General features: G+C 42.8%; 1 non-coding gene across 1 annotated transcript; it reads left to right on the forward strand.

Moving 5' to 3' along the window:
* Window positions 1–15,296: 15,296 nt before the first annotated feature.
* On the forward strand, window positions 15,297–15,368 carry TRNAH-GUG. The gene has a single exon. It is a non-coding gene; the product is annotated as a tRNA-His (tRNA).
* The last annotated feature ends 1,185 nt before the right edge of the window (window positions 15,369–16,553 follow it).

Genomic DNA, 16,553 nt, shown 5'->3' on the forward strand with positions numbered 1-16,553 from the left:
GGGAGGCCTGGCATACTGTGATTCATGGGGTTGCACAGAGACAGACATGACTGAGAGACCGAACTGAACTGAACTGAATCACAAACATCCCTTTCCCCAAATTTTTTTCATACCACTTGCCGTCGAGTGTCAACTTTGTGTGCCTAGTGCAGTGAAGCCAAACAGAGCAAAATGGTTTGGAGCAGAGAAAGGTTTATGACAAGGGCCAACAAAGGACTAAAGATGGCTTGTACTCGAAAAATCTGAACTCCCCGATAGTCTTGGGGGAAGAGGTTTGATAGGCAAAGTGGGGGGTGGGCTGCAGTGTGAGACTTTCTTCTGATTGGTTGGTAGTGATGTAACAGGGTGGTGTTCTGGAAATCATTGGATAGGGGCCTTAGTTTCTGTAGAAGAACTCAAAGATATTGTTATATGTATCCCTTGAGGAAGAACTAGGATTCTGGCTTATCACTGCATTGTTGCTTTTCTACTTTTCCCTTGTTTCTGTGTTTGTGCTCAGTCGCTCAATAGTGTCTGACTCTTTGTGACCCCATGGACTGTAGCCCACCAGCCTCCTCCATCCATGGGATTTTCCAGGCAAGAATACTGGAGTGGGTTTCCATTTTCCTACTCAAGGGGATCTTCCTGACCCAAGGATTGAATGCAAGAATTCAATCTCTTGTATCTCCTGCATTGCCAAGCAGATCCTCTACCACTAGTACCACAAGTAAAGCCCTTTGTTACTGTGTTCGTTTGTTACCAAACCAAACTGGGATCCCCTCACCAATCTTCTGACACTGGGTTGTGGTGAGAGAAAGTGCTGGTGCTTATTGGAAGGCATCAGACAAGGAGCACGGGCAGCTAATGCTCAAAAAACCTGAACTCCCCGGTGGGAGAAGAGCTGGAAGTCAGGGAGAGTGGAGTTATGAAAGCCAAGAAAATTTCAAAAGGGCTGAAATAATGAGAAATGCCACGTACCCCCAGATAATGAAAAAAATGTGCCCGTTGAATGTGGCAAGTTGAATGTGGTTGCTGGTAGAATTTCACCCATACTAAAGAGATAGTCATCACCACCCACACCACATTTTAGAATATTCTACAGAACATCCTTTTTACAAAAGGTATAAGGAGAGCTGTGTGCAATCCTATGTCTCTCTGTATTGATAACAGACAGTTTATGTAGCAGGAAGAGAAGGGAAAAACTAGCTAATTTGGATATTATCATCAAACAGATGATTAGGTTTTTAAAATGACTATTTGTTACTCTTGTGATCACTTGCATATTTGCTAAAATATTCACTCTTTAGAACTTCAGTAGGATGACAATGAAATGGTCTGCCTTCTCCTTAATGATATTCGCTGAACTATCTGAAACACAGCTGAAGAGAGATTTCAGGACTGTATTTCTAATCTTACAGATTTTCGAAAACAACAACAACAAAAATGAATCTAAAGGAAATCACTAGTGATAAGTCAAACAAAAGCATGCTTTCATTTTTTAACTCCAACATGTATTTTCAAGTTGACTGCCAACAGCTGGAAAGCTGGGCTTGGCCTGTGTCAAAGGCAATAAACTAAGTGCACTTTGTGGGGGTGTTCACTGTCTAATCATGGAAAATGGGCATCAGCATCGTGTGGTTTTGTCTAATGGTCCCCCCGAGCAGCATCTGCAGCTCAGGTGCCAGCTAGAGATAATCCCATGAACGAAAACCTGGCACCAGCACCCATACGTTATTTTCTGGATCCAATTTACATTTTGTGCTTTTGTTTAGCTGAGCCAAAACAGCATAAACAATGCCAAACCCAGTTTTCTGACTATTTTCAGGCTGATTGAATCTGGCACATGACATGGTTTTATCTAATTAACCCACATGTGGTACAAAACAAAACAAATTTGAAATGGAAAGCTCCTTCTGCCTTTGTTGAAAGACTGAGGTGAATATATAATTATTTTTTTCCTTGTCTCTCAGCCAAATTTATAGTTGAGAGAGGCGGCCTTTTTCTACAAGACAGCAAAACAAGTTTTGTGTTATTACCTCACTATTACAATGAAAATTTAGTGTGTTCTACATTTTTCCAAATCCAGCCCTTCCCTTGTCTCTCTCTGTCCCCAAAGGAGGAGAAGTGTGTGGAAGATAGGTTCCTAATTGTGGTATGATAAGAAATGTATTTGGTCTTTGTCCATGGTCTGGGGCACAATGCTCCTAAAACACTTGGGATTTCCGGTGAGAAGCACCTTTTGTTATTCCTAGGAAGTTGCTTCTGAGCCCCTCTGAGTTTAAGCTAATAAGGTGATTTAGGGTGGGGCCCCCAGTAGCCTTCCCAGGTAGCCCTAGTGGTAGAGAATGCACCTGCAAATGCAGGAGACGTAAGAGAAGTGGGTTCAATCCCTGGGTCAGGAAGATCCCCTGGAGAAGGAAATGGCAACCCATTCTAGTATTCTTGCCTGGAGAATCCCATGGACAGAGGAACCTTGAGGGTTACAGTCCATGGGGTTGCAAAGAGTTGGACACGACTGAGTGACTGAGCACACACACCCCATATACCCTGGGTAACCTTAGGGTGAGGATAGTCAAAGGGATTAGAAGTTTGAAATTTTTAGCCCCACCCACCAACCTCTTCATCTTCTGAATATCTGTGACCCTCCCCAAATTTATATGTTTAAATCTTTTCTTTTATTGCGACCCCCGGGGTATACACCATGTTATATATTCCTCACTCCTTAGTGTAGATGGGACTTGTGAACATGATGGAAGAGAAAGAATTTTCCCTGGTGGCTCAGACGGTAAAGCTTCTGTCTACAATGCGGGAGACCTGGGTTTGATCCCTGGGTGGGGAAGATTCCCTGGAGAAGGAAATGGCAACCCACTCCAGTATTCTTGCCTAGAAAATCCCATGGACGGAGGAGCCTGGTGTCCATGGGGTGGCAAAGAGTCGGACACGACTGAGCGACTTCACTTGCACTTTCAGTAAGTTGACTTTTGGTTAATCAAAATGGATGTTAGCTTGGTCAGGCCAGATCACATTCAGTTAGCCCTTGAAAATTCAAATTGAGAAAACTTTGAAAAGAGAGATTGGAAGCTCTTTTTGACCTTGAAGTAGCAAACTACTGTCTTCCTCACATGGCAGGTAATAGTAAGTGGCCTCTAAGAGATGAAGGCCTCTTTCCTTTTATCACAAAGAACTGAATTCTGCTAACAAGCAGTGGGTTTGAAAGAGGACCCTGAACCTCAGATTAGATTGCTGTCCTGGCTGACACTTGGATTGCAACCTTGGTAAAGGTGGTGGTATCAGTAGGTGGGGTCTTTTGGAGCTGATTAGGTCATGAGGGTGCAGCCCTCATGAATGGGGTTAGTGCCTTTATAAAACAGATTCCTCAGAACACCTTAGCCTAGTCTGCCACATGAGGCTACAACAAAAAGTCTATGACCCAGAAGAGGGTCCTCACCCAGCTTGGCTGGTGTCCCAGTCTTGGGCTTTCTGACTTCTGGAACTGTGAGCAATGAATTTCTAAGCCACCCTGTCTGTGGTATTTTGTTATTGCAGCTTGAATGGATTAAGACAGTATCTTTAATCCTTATTTCCTTGCTGGATAGTATCTTCCTTTAAAATACCGAATGTTATCCAGAGAGTATAGAGAGCAGTAGAGAGTTAGAGGAATTAGATTTGAAGCCTGATTTTGGAACTGATGTAGTACAGAAACGAACATAGTGCCTAACAATGTTTGACATACAGTAGTGGGCTGCCATTCCCTTCTCCAGAGGATCTTCCCCAAAACTGAACCTGGGTCTCCCACACTGCAGGGAGATTCTTTACCATCTGAGCCACCAGGGAAGCCCCAGTAGTCCAGTGTGTTTGTGTGTGTGTGTCTGTGTGTGAGTGTGTTCATTCTGAGTTGCTTTCATCTTTAAAACTAAGAAACTAACAGTCTTCACATAGTAGAAGTAGTCGGGATAAATAATGAGATAATAAATGGAAAATTTCTTTTTAGATTCTCAACCCTCCTGTAGAGCACATTTATATTATCTATAAAAATGCTACCATCTCACTGTTACAATACTATTTGTAGATCCAGATTATCCAGTATGTCATTGTTCACTAGTTACATAGCAATTATTAAAAAAAAAAAAAAACACCTTATGATTTCCTGTGTGGAATAATGACATCTGGCTCTGAAATCGAGAAGTAAATGGGTAGGAGAGGTTTTACAGAAAATGAAACTGGTTCACAGGACTCTCATAATTCATTTCAAGGTCATGTTCCCTTTAAGAAGAAGAGACAATATAGTAACTTTCTTGTTTAAAATTCCCCGAATAACCAGTATCAGTCATCTCCTTAGAACACAGCTTAGCATTCTGGCCAGAATTAAACATCTGGTCTGAAGCACAGACTGTGGATGGTAACTGAGAACTAATCTGCCTGTTACTATTTATAACAGGATACATTAATTGCTTCATTTATTTTCTCGGGGATTTAAAACTCAATTGTAGAGTTTCATAAGCCAGAAGCACATATTTCTTGGATTGAATACACCCTGAAAGGGAATAACAGCATGATAGCCCAAGGTCTTTTGCCTTAGAGAAAGCACTCTTGACAAACACAGCGTGGAAACAGAAAAACACCATGTTTTGCTTGGGTCTTGACTTCGTTCTTGTGGCCAAAGTCTGCATAAGTATGTGAGGTTTTGAGAAGTTTATTGCATTGTTTTAACCTAAATTGAGCCCCCAAACCTATATTGAATACTGACATTGTACAAACTGTACTACTTTTCTTGCATTTTACATGTCCTTCCTAGATTATAGCCATGATAATTTATTTATTATTATTTTTAATTATTTATTTTGGCTGTACTGGGCCTTTGTTGCAGTGCTCAGTCTTTCTCTATTTGAGGTGATGGGGGAGGAGGCGGCTTCTCTAGTTGTGAGGCAGGGGTTTCTCCAGTTGCCCAAGTCAAGTGGAATCTTAATTCCTCGACCAAGGATCGAACTTGCATTCCCTGCATTGGAAGGCTGATTCTTAACCATTGGACCACCTGGGAAGTCTCCAAGATAAATCAATGAAAGCAAAAGGGACTTAGGGTAATGTGGGTTTGGTCTTCAAAATATTTTTATTTTTTACAACATGGTGCTACAAAACCCACCCCATTGATGTGATGCCCCTATACTCCACCTGAAGAACAATGTGAACTTTTGGGGTCACCTACACAGGATCCAAAGAAATGATACCCTGACAAACAGACACAACAGATACGTGTTTGGAAGGAGTTCCAAAAGCACTGTCTCAACAGTTAGGTGTTTCTTATATCAATACATTTTTTTTTTTTAATATCTTTACTCTTCCCACATTGTCCTGAAAAGTGCCAGGTATTAAATTCACCCCCCGAGCCTCTGTTTTAGTGCATTCTGTGTACATATTTCATCATCCTTCCCTCACAGACCAGCTGCTGATTCTTCTGCTATACACTACAACGCCTACTCTATCACAAGCTGCAAAAGAGCCCAAATTGTCATTCTGCTTGCACACAGCCCTGTGGTCTTAGCCTAATGTTCTGAGAAATGATTTCCTAGAAGCAATTTAAAATAAATGTTCAGGACTTCTCCCTGTACGTTGTCTATTTTTCAGCCTTTCAAGTCATCATTCTATTACAGTATAGCAACTTCTCTCTAACCTTTTTGGGTAAAAAGCAAATTGAGAGCTGCTCCTAAAGGTGCTGAGAATGATGATATTCACTGGAGGGTTCTTCATCTACATGCTGATTCCCAACCTTGCTATACATTGAACTCCCAGCGTCCAGGCTGTGCCCCTGACCAGTTAAATCAGCGGAGTACTTCTGGGTGGACCCCAAACCTCAGTGATTCCACAGCATAGCCAACATTGAGAACTGCTGAGCTAGAAGCTAAAGAACTGGTTTACCAACTGCTAGTCAATAGCTTCTCTAGTTTGTCTATTACCATATTTCCTGGTTGGACTTGAGATATGGAGGTTCAGATGTATCTGTTTGTTCTTACATTTCAGTGCTGACCCCACACATGTGGAACATTAGTCTGGTTCATGAATGTTCATTCCTGGATTCCCAGTGCATTTGTACTGACCGACCAGTCTGGGCCTGGAGCGAGCAGGGAGAGAATTCTAGTTCTCCTTTACATATCTTTTCTCCTCTTCGTCTATATTTAAAAGTTTCATAAAATTTTAAAACTATAAAATTGATTTTATATTTTAAAACAAGGGGAGGGGACACCCAAACTCCCTTTTCTATCTAAACTCACTCCCTGGGTAATCTCATCCAATCACTTCACATTAAATACTCTCTATCTGTTGCTGAGTGCATGCTAAATCACTTGAGTCATGCCTGACTCTTTGCGACCCAATGGACTGTAGTCTGCCGTGCTCCTCTGTCCATGGGATTCTCTAAGCAAGAATACTGGAGTGAATTTCCATGCCTTCCTCAGGGGATCTTCCTGCTGATGAGTTCCAAATTTATATCTTTGGTTTGGGAATATCTCTCTTGAACTCTCAGCTGGTAAAGAATCCACCTGCAATGTGGGAGACCTGGGTTCGATCCCGGGGTTGGGAAGATCCCCTGGAGAAGGGAAAGGCTACCCACTCCAGTATTCTGGCCTGGAGAATTCCATGGACTGTATAGTCCATGGGGTCGCAAAGAGTCAGACATGACTGAGCGACTTTCACAAGCAAGCTCTTGAACTCACCCTTGGATTTCAATAACTTTCTCTACTTGGATATCAAGTAGGCTTTTAAAACTTAACAAGTCTGAAAGTGAGCTCATGTTTCTCTCACAGCCTTCCCCAAATTAGTTGATGGCAACTCCATCCTTCCAGCCAATAATGCCAAAAAACTTTATATCATCTTGAATCCTTTCTGCATCACTCACATCCAGTTTTTTCTTATTAATCCTACTTTCAAAATCATGTTCATTATACTTTTAAGACGTATCCCAGAATCTTGCCATTTCTCATTACCTCGTTATGGCTATTGTGCCGGCCCAAGCCACCATCATTTCTCATCTGGATTATTGCAATAGCTTCTCAACTCGCCTTCTTGCTTCCATCCTTGATTTCCTTCAGTCTATCCTAAATAATCATTGGAAGCCCTCTTGGAGGTTAGCTGCCACAGTATGCTCATGGGTCCCCAAAGACTCATATCTCTCCAACATGCACAATACAGCCACCTTCTCCTACCCGCCCCCTCCACCGTAAGTCTCATCCCGTTAGAGCACTAGCTCAAATCTAGAATTTGTCATCTAAATCAGGTCTGATATAGCTGAGGTTCCTTACATGTGTATAAAGTAAAGGGACAAGTATCTTTCCCCAGTATATCCAATATGATACTCTGGTACCCCTGGGCTATAGCAACTCTGAACTCCAGTGAGACACAGATTGATACTCCCTTGATAAGGACTCAAACCTTCTTATTCATTTTTATTTTTGGCTGTGCTGGGTCTTTGTTGCTGCACGTGGGTTTCCTCTAGTTGGGGCGGGCAGGGGCTACTCTTCCTTGAAATGTATGGGCGTCTCCCTACAGTGGCTTTTCCTGCTGTGGAACATGGGCTCGGGGGCATGTAGGCTCAGTAGCTGTGGTGCACGGGCTTCGTTGCTCCGTGGCAGGTGGAATCTTCCTGGATCTGGGATCGAACCCACGCCCCCTGCATGAACAGGCAGATTCTTAGCCATGGGGCCACCAGGGAAGTCCAGGAATAACTGTTTATGGCATTTGATTACATGTGGGGCTTGAAGTTCAGTCCTTTAAGTTACGTTTCTCCCAGGAAAGGTAGCCCAGGTGTACAGCTGTGAAGCTTTCTCAGCCCAATTCCTGTCAGTATGACTTTTTTTCATTTTTTTAATGTACATCTCTTTCAGTCCAAACTGGTGGTGTTTCTACAAATACAATTCTCTTAAAATGTCTGAAGGTTTTTTTTTTTTTTAATGACTCTTATTTGGATTTATTCCATTGGACAAAAAACACCACCTTGGCTTTTTGTCTTGAAGGACAAACTTTGAAGGTCAACACTCTTGGGTTTCTGAAAGTTTTTATTCTTGGACTGAATGATTTCCTGAGGTATTTATAACTTTAGGTCATTCTGATGTCTTAACAAAAGAATTAACAGCTGCTCTCTCAGCTTCCTCTTTCCATTAGGTTTTCAGGATGGTGCTCTGATCTGATCCCTTCAACAACTCATTTCTTAAATTTAGCCTAGTTTGCTATTTGAGAGGGTGCTTCTAAAACCACTAAGTCCTGGCTCCTTTTTGTTTAATCCTTCATTGAGGTTCTCTCTCTCTCCTCTCATATTTTTGTCTCAGATGGTAAAGAATCTGCCTGCAATGCAGGAGACCCAGGTTCTATCCCTGGGTTGGGAAGATCCCCTGGAGAAGGTAATGGCAACCCACTCCAGTATTGTTGCACAGAGAATCCCATGGACAGAGGAGCCTGGTGGGCTATAGTCCATGGGGTTGCAAAGGGTCAGACATGATTGAGAGACCAACACTTTCACTTTCTTATATTTTATTATAAGCAGCAAGAATAAATTAGGCAGGATCTTCAACATTTTGCCCGGAAATTTCCTTAGCTAGATAACTCAATTTATTGAGTATATTTCCTGCTGCCCACATTACCATAGCTAACAACGTTGCTAAACTATCTACACTGCACACCAAATATCCCTTATTCTTCAGTTCCTGATAACATATTCCCTTGTCTTTCATTGGCAGCATCCTTACAGGGTAATAGGCTTCCAATAACAGCCTTTTTTAATGGTCCTAAACTTCACTATCTTTTTCCTAAAAGTCTTTTAAGCTACTGCTCTCTGTTCCAAAGCCAAGCCCGTATTCTCAGTTTTTGTTAAACTGCACCACACTTCCAAGTATTAAAATCTATATTAAATGCCTACTGCTACATTACATTTTATCCCAAATTTGGGGTAGGAAGCAAGAATTACTGAAGGCCATCTTGAAATCTGACTACCATAGTTCTTAACAATATCTAACACAGTACACATCTTATTTTTGTTAGTTGTCCATCTAGAATGAGGCTTCCCCCGTGGCTCAGTGGTAAAGAGTCTGCCTGCAGTGCAGGAAACACTGGAGACTTGGTTTCAACCCCTGGGTCAGGAAGATCCCCTGGAGGAAGGCATGGCAACCTACTCCAGTATTCTTGCCTGAAGAATCCCATGGACAGAGGAGCCTGGCGGGCTATAGTCCATAGGGTCCCAGAGAGTCAGACACAACTGAAGCAACTGAGCACTCATGACCACACACATCTAGAATGAAAGGCTTTTCTAGAATGGCAGGGCTTTTCAATGGATTGATTCACTGCTCTAACCCCAATACCTGGTATACACTAGATACTCAAGAAATAAGTTTTGAATGACTGAATTAAGACTAAATTTCTTGGCCACTCTTACAAGTGAGCTTGACTATTAACTAAATTTGACCAATGATGTGTGAGCAAAAGTGATGAGAGCAGTCTCTGGGTTGTACACTTGAAAGGAATGGACTTGTCCTCTGATTTCCTTTTCTCCCTCGTCACTGGCTGGATTATTTATGCATTAGATGCACATAAGGGAAACACCCTAGACAAGGCAGAGCAACACAATAGGAGCCTAGACCTTTGGCATCATAGAATTACTATACTGGCTGCAGCCTGCGTATGCCAGAACTGGTACCTAAGAGCAAATGTCTAAGCTGTTTAAACCACAGTTAACTTGAGTCTCTACTATTGCAGCTGGACCTAAAGTTTATTCAGTCTAAGTTACATGGGGGAGGGGGAGGGGCTTGATAGAAATACAGCGATGATTGCAAATGGCCTGAGGAAGTACTACAATGGCTAACTAGTATTTAGCTGTTTAATCACTAAGTCATGTAAGAGTCTTTGCAACCCCATAAACTGCAACCCACTAGCCTCCTCTGTCCATTAGGATTTTCCAGGCAAGAATACTGGAGAGGGTTGCCATTTCCTTCTCCAGAGGATCTTCCTGACCTAGGGATCGAACCCATATCTCCTGCATTGCAGGCGGATTCTCTACCGCTGAGCCACCAGGGAAGCCAACTAGCTCATATTTTGATAAATATAGACCCACTATTATATGGCAGTACCCTGGAGGAATTTACTACAATTTATTAATCTATTGTTGATAGACTTGTGAGCAGTTTCTAGTTTTCTACTCCCCTGAAAGATCCTCATATAAACATTCTTGCACATGACTTTAAGAGAACACACGTACAGTGGGATGGCTGGATATGAAAGTATTCAGCCTTAGAAGATTCTGCCAAACAGTTTTCCAAACAGGTTGTAATACTAATTTACAAGCCCATTAGCTGAGCATGAGACTTCTAGTTGTTTCACATCCTTGCTCACAATAGTTTTCTCTTTAATTTTAGCCCTTCTATTGTGTGCATGGAGGTATATCATTGTAATTTCAATTTGCATTTTCCCCAAGACAAATGAAGCAGAGCTCCTTTTCATTTTTTTGTTAGTTATTTGGATATCTTCTTCTGTATAAAGTGTTTATTCAAGTATATTGCCCAGTTTGTTTTAGTTTTTGGGTTTAAAAAAATGATCACTGCATTTATTTATTGAGTATACTAGGTTGGATACATGGTAGTAAGCACTGTTGTTTAGTCACTAAGTCATGTCTGACTCTTTTGTGACCCCATGGACTGTAATGCGCCAGGCTCCTCTGTCCATGGGATTTCCCTGGTAAGAAAACTGAAGTGGGTTTCCATGTCCTTCTCCAGGGGATTATCCCAACCCAGGGATTGAACCTGTGTCTCCTGTATTGGCAGGCAGATTCTTTACCACTCAGCCACCAGGGAAGCCACCTAATGCATACAACAACACTATTTAGTTGGTCTTATGACTCTTATTCCGAAGAAGGCAATGGCACCCCACTCCAGTACTCTTGCCTGGAAAATCCCATGGATGGAGCAGCCTGGTAGGCTGCAGTCCATGGGGTCGCTGAGGGTTGGATATGACTGAGCGACTTCACTTTCACTTTTCACTTTCTTGCATTGGAGAAGGCAATGGCAACCCATTCCAGTGTTCTTGCCTTGAGAATCCCAGGGACGGGGGAGCCTGGTGGCCGTCTATGGGGTTGCACAGAGTTGGACACGACTGAAGCAACTTAGCAACAGCAGCAGCAGATGACTCTTATTCCAGAGAAGGAAATAGCAACCCACTCCAGTATTCTTGCCTAGAGAATCCCGTGTGCAGAGGACCCTGATGGGCTGCTGTCCATGGGGTTGCAAGAGTCAGTCACGACTGAAGGGACTTAACATGCATGCATGCATTGGAGAAGGAAATGGCAACTCCAGTTGGATACTGGATTATCCAGTTGGATACTGGATAATCCAGTATCCTTGCCTGGAGAATCCCAGGGACAGAGGAGCCTGGTGGGCTGCCGTCTGTGGGGTCGCACAGAGTAGGACATGACTGAAGTGACTTAGCAGCAGCAGCATGACTTTTATTCCCATTTAACTGATGAAGAAATGAAGCCTCTTGATATTCAGTAATTCACCCAAAACCTCTCAGTTGTAAATGGTGGAGCCAAGATCTAAACACAGATCCATAGTCTAAAGTTTGAACAGCAAACCTTGGTAGACAATACAGGAAGCACTCCCTTTCCTGGGGCTACATGTAACTTCATTATCTTAACCATTTTCAGGAATTGTCTTACTGCTACCTCAAGAAAAGAAGCCACCTAGTTGGGCTGCTGAGGACCACTCAGAAGCGTCTTCAACTTCAACCTGTGTGGTATGCCTATGGGGAACCCAACCACAAGTCACACTCCTGGAATTACTGAAAGGCCATGGGAATTTCAAATCAAGTCAAACAGGAGAACCCTAGGTTTTATCCATGTAAATGAAACTCTTGTCAGCTTCCAGAGGTATTAGGGATAGAACAGTGTCACAAAATGTCTATGAAGTGCCCAGCGTCTTCCAGTTATGCCAACAGAGTTTCAGCTCCATTGGGGACTCCACGTCTGTGCCAGGCATTTATATGTTGGTAAGTAAAAGTATATACTGCTTTATTTCTATTCTGAAAGGGAGTTCAAGATAAAACACACTGAGGATATAGCTCTGTAATGTTTTAGCAATTGAAAGCCAAGCACTGTGGGAACTGAAGTTAAGAACTCTATGAGGACAAATTTAAGTATTATTAGAAAACATATATAAAGCTCTTGCCTTGACAGCTCAAAAAAATAACTTCCATTTATATATGGCATCAAGAGGTAATTCATGATCCACTTTCACATGTTATCTCATTTGGTCCTCGCAAACCCCTAAAGGTAGATTGGACAGGTGGTATTATTATGATTCATATTTCCACCTTACAATGAAGCGACCAAAGTTCAGAGAGATTTAGTGGTTGCCTGAGGTCAAAAACTCTTAAATGGCGCTGCCAGGTGTCAAGGTCAAGCCTTTTGCCTAACCTCTCCTTGCCCCCAGGTCTCTAGCAACACACATTCTCTTATTGACTTGGCCATATTTACAAAGGACTGTGAATGCTCACAAAGAGTTGGCTGAGAGTTAACACATCGTAACAATTAGGAGTTCCCAAAGAGGGGTCACCTGTGGAAAAAGCACAGTGGCTGGGTAAAAAACTGACCGTGCTCTGTAGAGTTTCTGTTTGATTCATCTATCACAGCTAAAGAACTGGTTCAGAGGAATCTCCCAAGCCACTGACAGAGTCTTCAAAAGTTTTTCCAGAGTTAAGGGAGATTCCTTTCTCCCTGCAGCCAGTAGAGGTCTTTTTTTTTTTAAGATTTATTTATTTTGGGCTGCGCTGAGTCTTTGTTGCCGCGCTCAGTCTCTCTCGATGTTGCGGTGAGCAGCAGCTACTCTCTAGCTGTGGTGCAGTGGCTTCTCTTGTTGCAGAGCATGGGCTCTAGATCGCTTGGGCTCAATACTTATGGTGCACGGGCTTAGTTTCCCCATGGCATGTGGGGTCTTCCCAGACCAGGGATCGAACCTACATCACTTACAATGGCAGGCAGATTCCCAACCACCAGACCACCACAGAAGCTCCAGTAGAAGTCCTGTGACAGCTACCACATAGTATTAGAACCCAGAGATGGGAGCGATTACGTATTCCTCAGAGTCAAATGTACAAACAAATTCAGCCACCTTCCAGAAGACAGGAAATAGCATCGAAAGCACATTTCTACATTTCCTGTTTTCCCAAGTGACAGGACACACTGTAAACAGAAAAATAGAGGGAGAAAATGTACATCTTTCCATTCTTAAGTAGAAGTCTTTGTGCTACACTATAAAGTATTTTAACACTGTTAAAGAAAAGGAATTTGAGCTAAAATGAGCATGTTTTGCTGCAAATTTGACATGTTGCATAAAGTACTGTCATGATATAGATCAATTGATCATGTAATTATAGGGAGGCATATTGAAGTGTCAAGGCTTCTAGTAATGTTGATTCTGATAGGTTTGGAACCTTTGACACAAGTGTTTTGGAAAAATAATATATAGCTGCACTCTGGCGAAATTATAATAATTGAGAAATGTTCCAAATTTCGAACTTTGTCAAAAATATATTTTGTCACAATCATCTTTCAAAATGTTTGCTAGACTTGGACTCAGAAGACCTAAATCAAGTTCTGGTTCTGCCATGGATTTGTTACATAATGCTGACATTCACTTTACCTCTGTAACTTTCTGTTTCCTAAAATAAGGTGGTAGTTAGATAATTTTAAACTTGGAGCTGGAATAACCAGGTTCTGTCTGTTGCCCACCATAGCATCTGGGGTTGACAGAGTCGATGGTACATGCTTAACATTAAATAAAGATTTCTTCCAAGAGTTTAAGGTGACTTATTACTGCAGCATTCTATGATATTATGCTACAAATTTGAAGAATTTCTAATGAATATGAAATTGTCATGATATAAATATGCTCATTCTCACACACATTCACACACACACACACACACACGTGCGCGTAAAATGAGGTTATGCCAAGTATTGGGTGTTTCATGTGGTTCCTTTGTTACAAGAGAAAAAAAAGAAAAACCTTTAAAGTAACTGTTGTCCTAAATCTATTGGGTTAATCTAACTTTCCGCTGTAGAATCAAATTTAAGGAAGCGGGACTTTTTAGAATTTTCAGACTGTTTTCATGGGACACTTGAAAGTGAAAGTGAAAGTTCTCAGTCATGTCTGACTCTTTGTGACCCCATGGACAATACAGTCCATGGAATTCTCCAGGGCAGAATACTGGAGTGGGTAGCCTTTCCAAGGGATCTTCCCAACCCAGGGATCAAACCCAGGTCTCGCGCATTGCAGGCGGATTCTTTATCAGCTGAGCCACCAGGGAAGCCCTTCATGGGACACTTAATGACAAGAAAAAGCCGAGTCTATGTATTTCTATTTGGGCTTCTCTGGTGGTTAATCTGTAAAGAATCCGCCTGCAATGTAGGAGACCCGGGTTCCATCCCTGAGTTGGGAAGATCTCCTGAAGAAGGAAACGGAAACCCACCCACTCCAGGACTCTTGCCTGAAGAATTCCATGGACAGCTCATGAGGTCAGAGTCAGACACGACCAAGTGACTAACACTTTCACTTTAGGGACTAAACAACAACAATGTATATCTATTTATATTTATTTATTCACGCTAATGAAGGAATATCTAAGGCAACTGATTTAAAAATCAGATACATTTTTATATATTTCCATTTATTTCCTCAGAAAATAAAGACACACCTGGATATTTTAGCATTAGACCAAATTGGTGAAGGTTGTTTTTGCTGCAATCTTTGCTTATGGTGCTGGCTAAACCTGCTCATTGAGCCCTCAATTGCCATTTCTCAACAATGTCTCATTTAAACAGCGTTTTCCTTTGCACAGCTTTTTGGAATCCTCCTCTTTCCCTCAGCTTCCCTCTTCCCCCATCAAAATATCTTTTGCTCAGATTAAACTCCTTTACCTAAAGGAATGAATAATGATTATTTCCCAGAGGCAGTTCTATTTTAATTGAAAACTATTTCCTAAACAAATCACTAATTGGCCACATTTCAGGCAATTTGTCTCACTAGGCCTCAGCTATTCCCCCGGTCCCCTAAAACAGGGGTCCCCATCCTCCAGGATCTAATGCCTGATGATCGGAGGTAGAGTTGATGTAATAATAATAAAACGCACAGTAAAAGTAACGTGCTTCAGTTCAGTTCACTCACTCAGTCGTGTCCGGCTCTTTGCGACCCCACGGACTGCGGCACACCAGGCTTCCCTGTCCATCACCAACTCCCGGAGCTTGCTCACACTCATGTCCATCGAGTTGGTGATGCCATCCAAGTCGGGCTTCCCTTGTGGCTCAGTTGGTAAAGTATCTGCCTGTGATGCAGGAGACCCTGGTTCAATCCCTGGGTTGGGAAGATCCCCCGGAGAAGGGAAAGGCTACCCACTCCAGGATTCCAGCCTGGAGAATTCCATGGACTGTATAGCCCATGGGGTCTCAAAGAGTTGGACACAACTGAGCGACTTTCACTTCACTGTAATGTGCTTGAATCATCCCCAAAACCACTCCCCTGCCCCCAGGTCTGTGGAAAAATTGTCTTCTATGAAACAGGTCCCAGGTGTCAAAAAGGTTGGGCACTGCTGTCTTAAAACATATTAAGTACAGTGGTTCTGCAAACTTTTAAACATAGAACTCTTGCTTCAAACAGAAATCAGGCAGCAGTCCACTGTACAGAAGAGATGAGGGCTGGAAGACCCCAGTGGGAGCAGGGATGGAGATGCAGAATCTTGCCCCCTTACCCTGCTTCTCTCCACCCGTGATGCCGCAGAGGCACACACCTCAGGACAAGCCACGCAAAAGGCCAACCCATCTTCTCATACAAATGCACACACATACAGTGGGCTTGTCTGGTGGCTTTGACGGTGAAGAATGTGCCTGCAATGCAGGAGACCTGGGATGATCCCTGGGTTGGGAAGATCCCCTGGAGGAGGAAGTGGCATCCCACTCCAGTATTCTTGCCTGGAGAAGTCCATGGACAGAGGAGCCTGGAGGGCTGCAGTCCTGTTGCAGAGAAGAAGCCAATGCTGACTCCATGTTGGAACTGTTGCTTTGGCTTATTTTTTGTTGCTATTGTTATTATACAGAATGGCCTGCATCAGAAAACCCTGCCCCTCTGGCTGACTGTTAAACTAAGCGCCTTTGCTCAGGACTCTGTCCACCTATAGATCCCCTGCCTGACGCTTGCCTGTTCTGGGAGATGTTGGCAAGATTAATGGCCTTTTTACTTTGCTTCCTCACCTCCCCCGCCCCTCCTCCTCTGATCTATGAAAGAGCCGAGCGTCCAGACCGCCAGTGATTGGTTATTTTGAGGCACTAGCCTGCCATCTTCTCAGTCAGCTGGTTTTCAGAATAAAGTAGTTTTCCTTGCCTCAACACCTGGTCTCTTTCATTGGCCTCTTGTGTGTGAGCAGAGTGAGCTTGGACTGGCAACAGGCCGTGGGTCTCAGAGTCCGACACGACTGAGTGACTAACACACTCAGGTGAGACGGTGGGTGGTAAGGCAGTGGATAACTCCCTCTTAAGCACCCTGAAGAAGCTTGTA

Source organism: Bubalus bubalis, chromosome 13 (assembly GCF_019923935.1).
Source record: "Bubalus bubalis isolate 160015118507 breed Murrah chromosome 13, NDDB_SH_1, whole genome shotgun sequence".
NCBI lineage: Eukaryota > Metazoa > Chordata > Mammalia > Artiodactyla > Bovidae > Bubalus > Bubalus bubalis.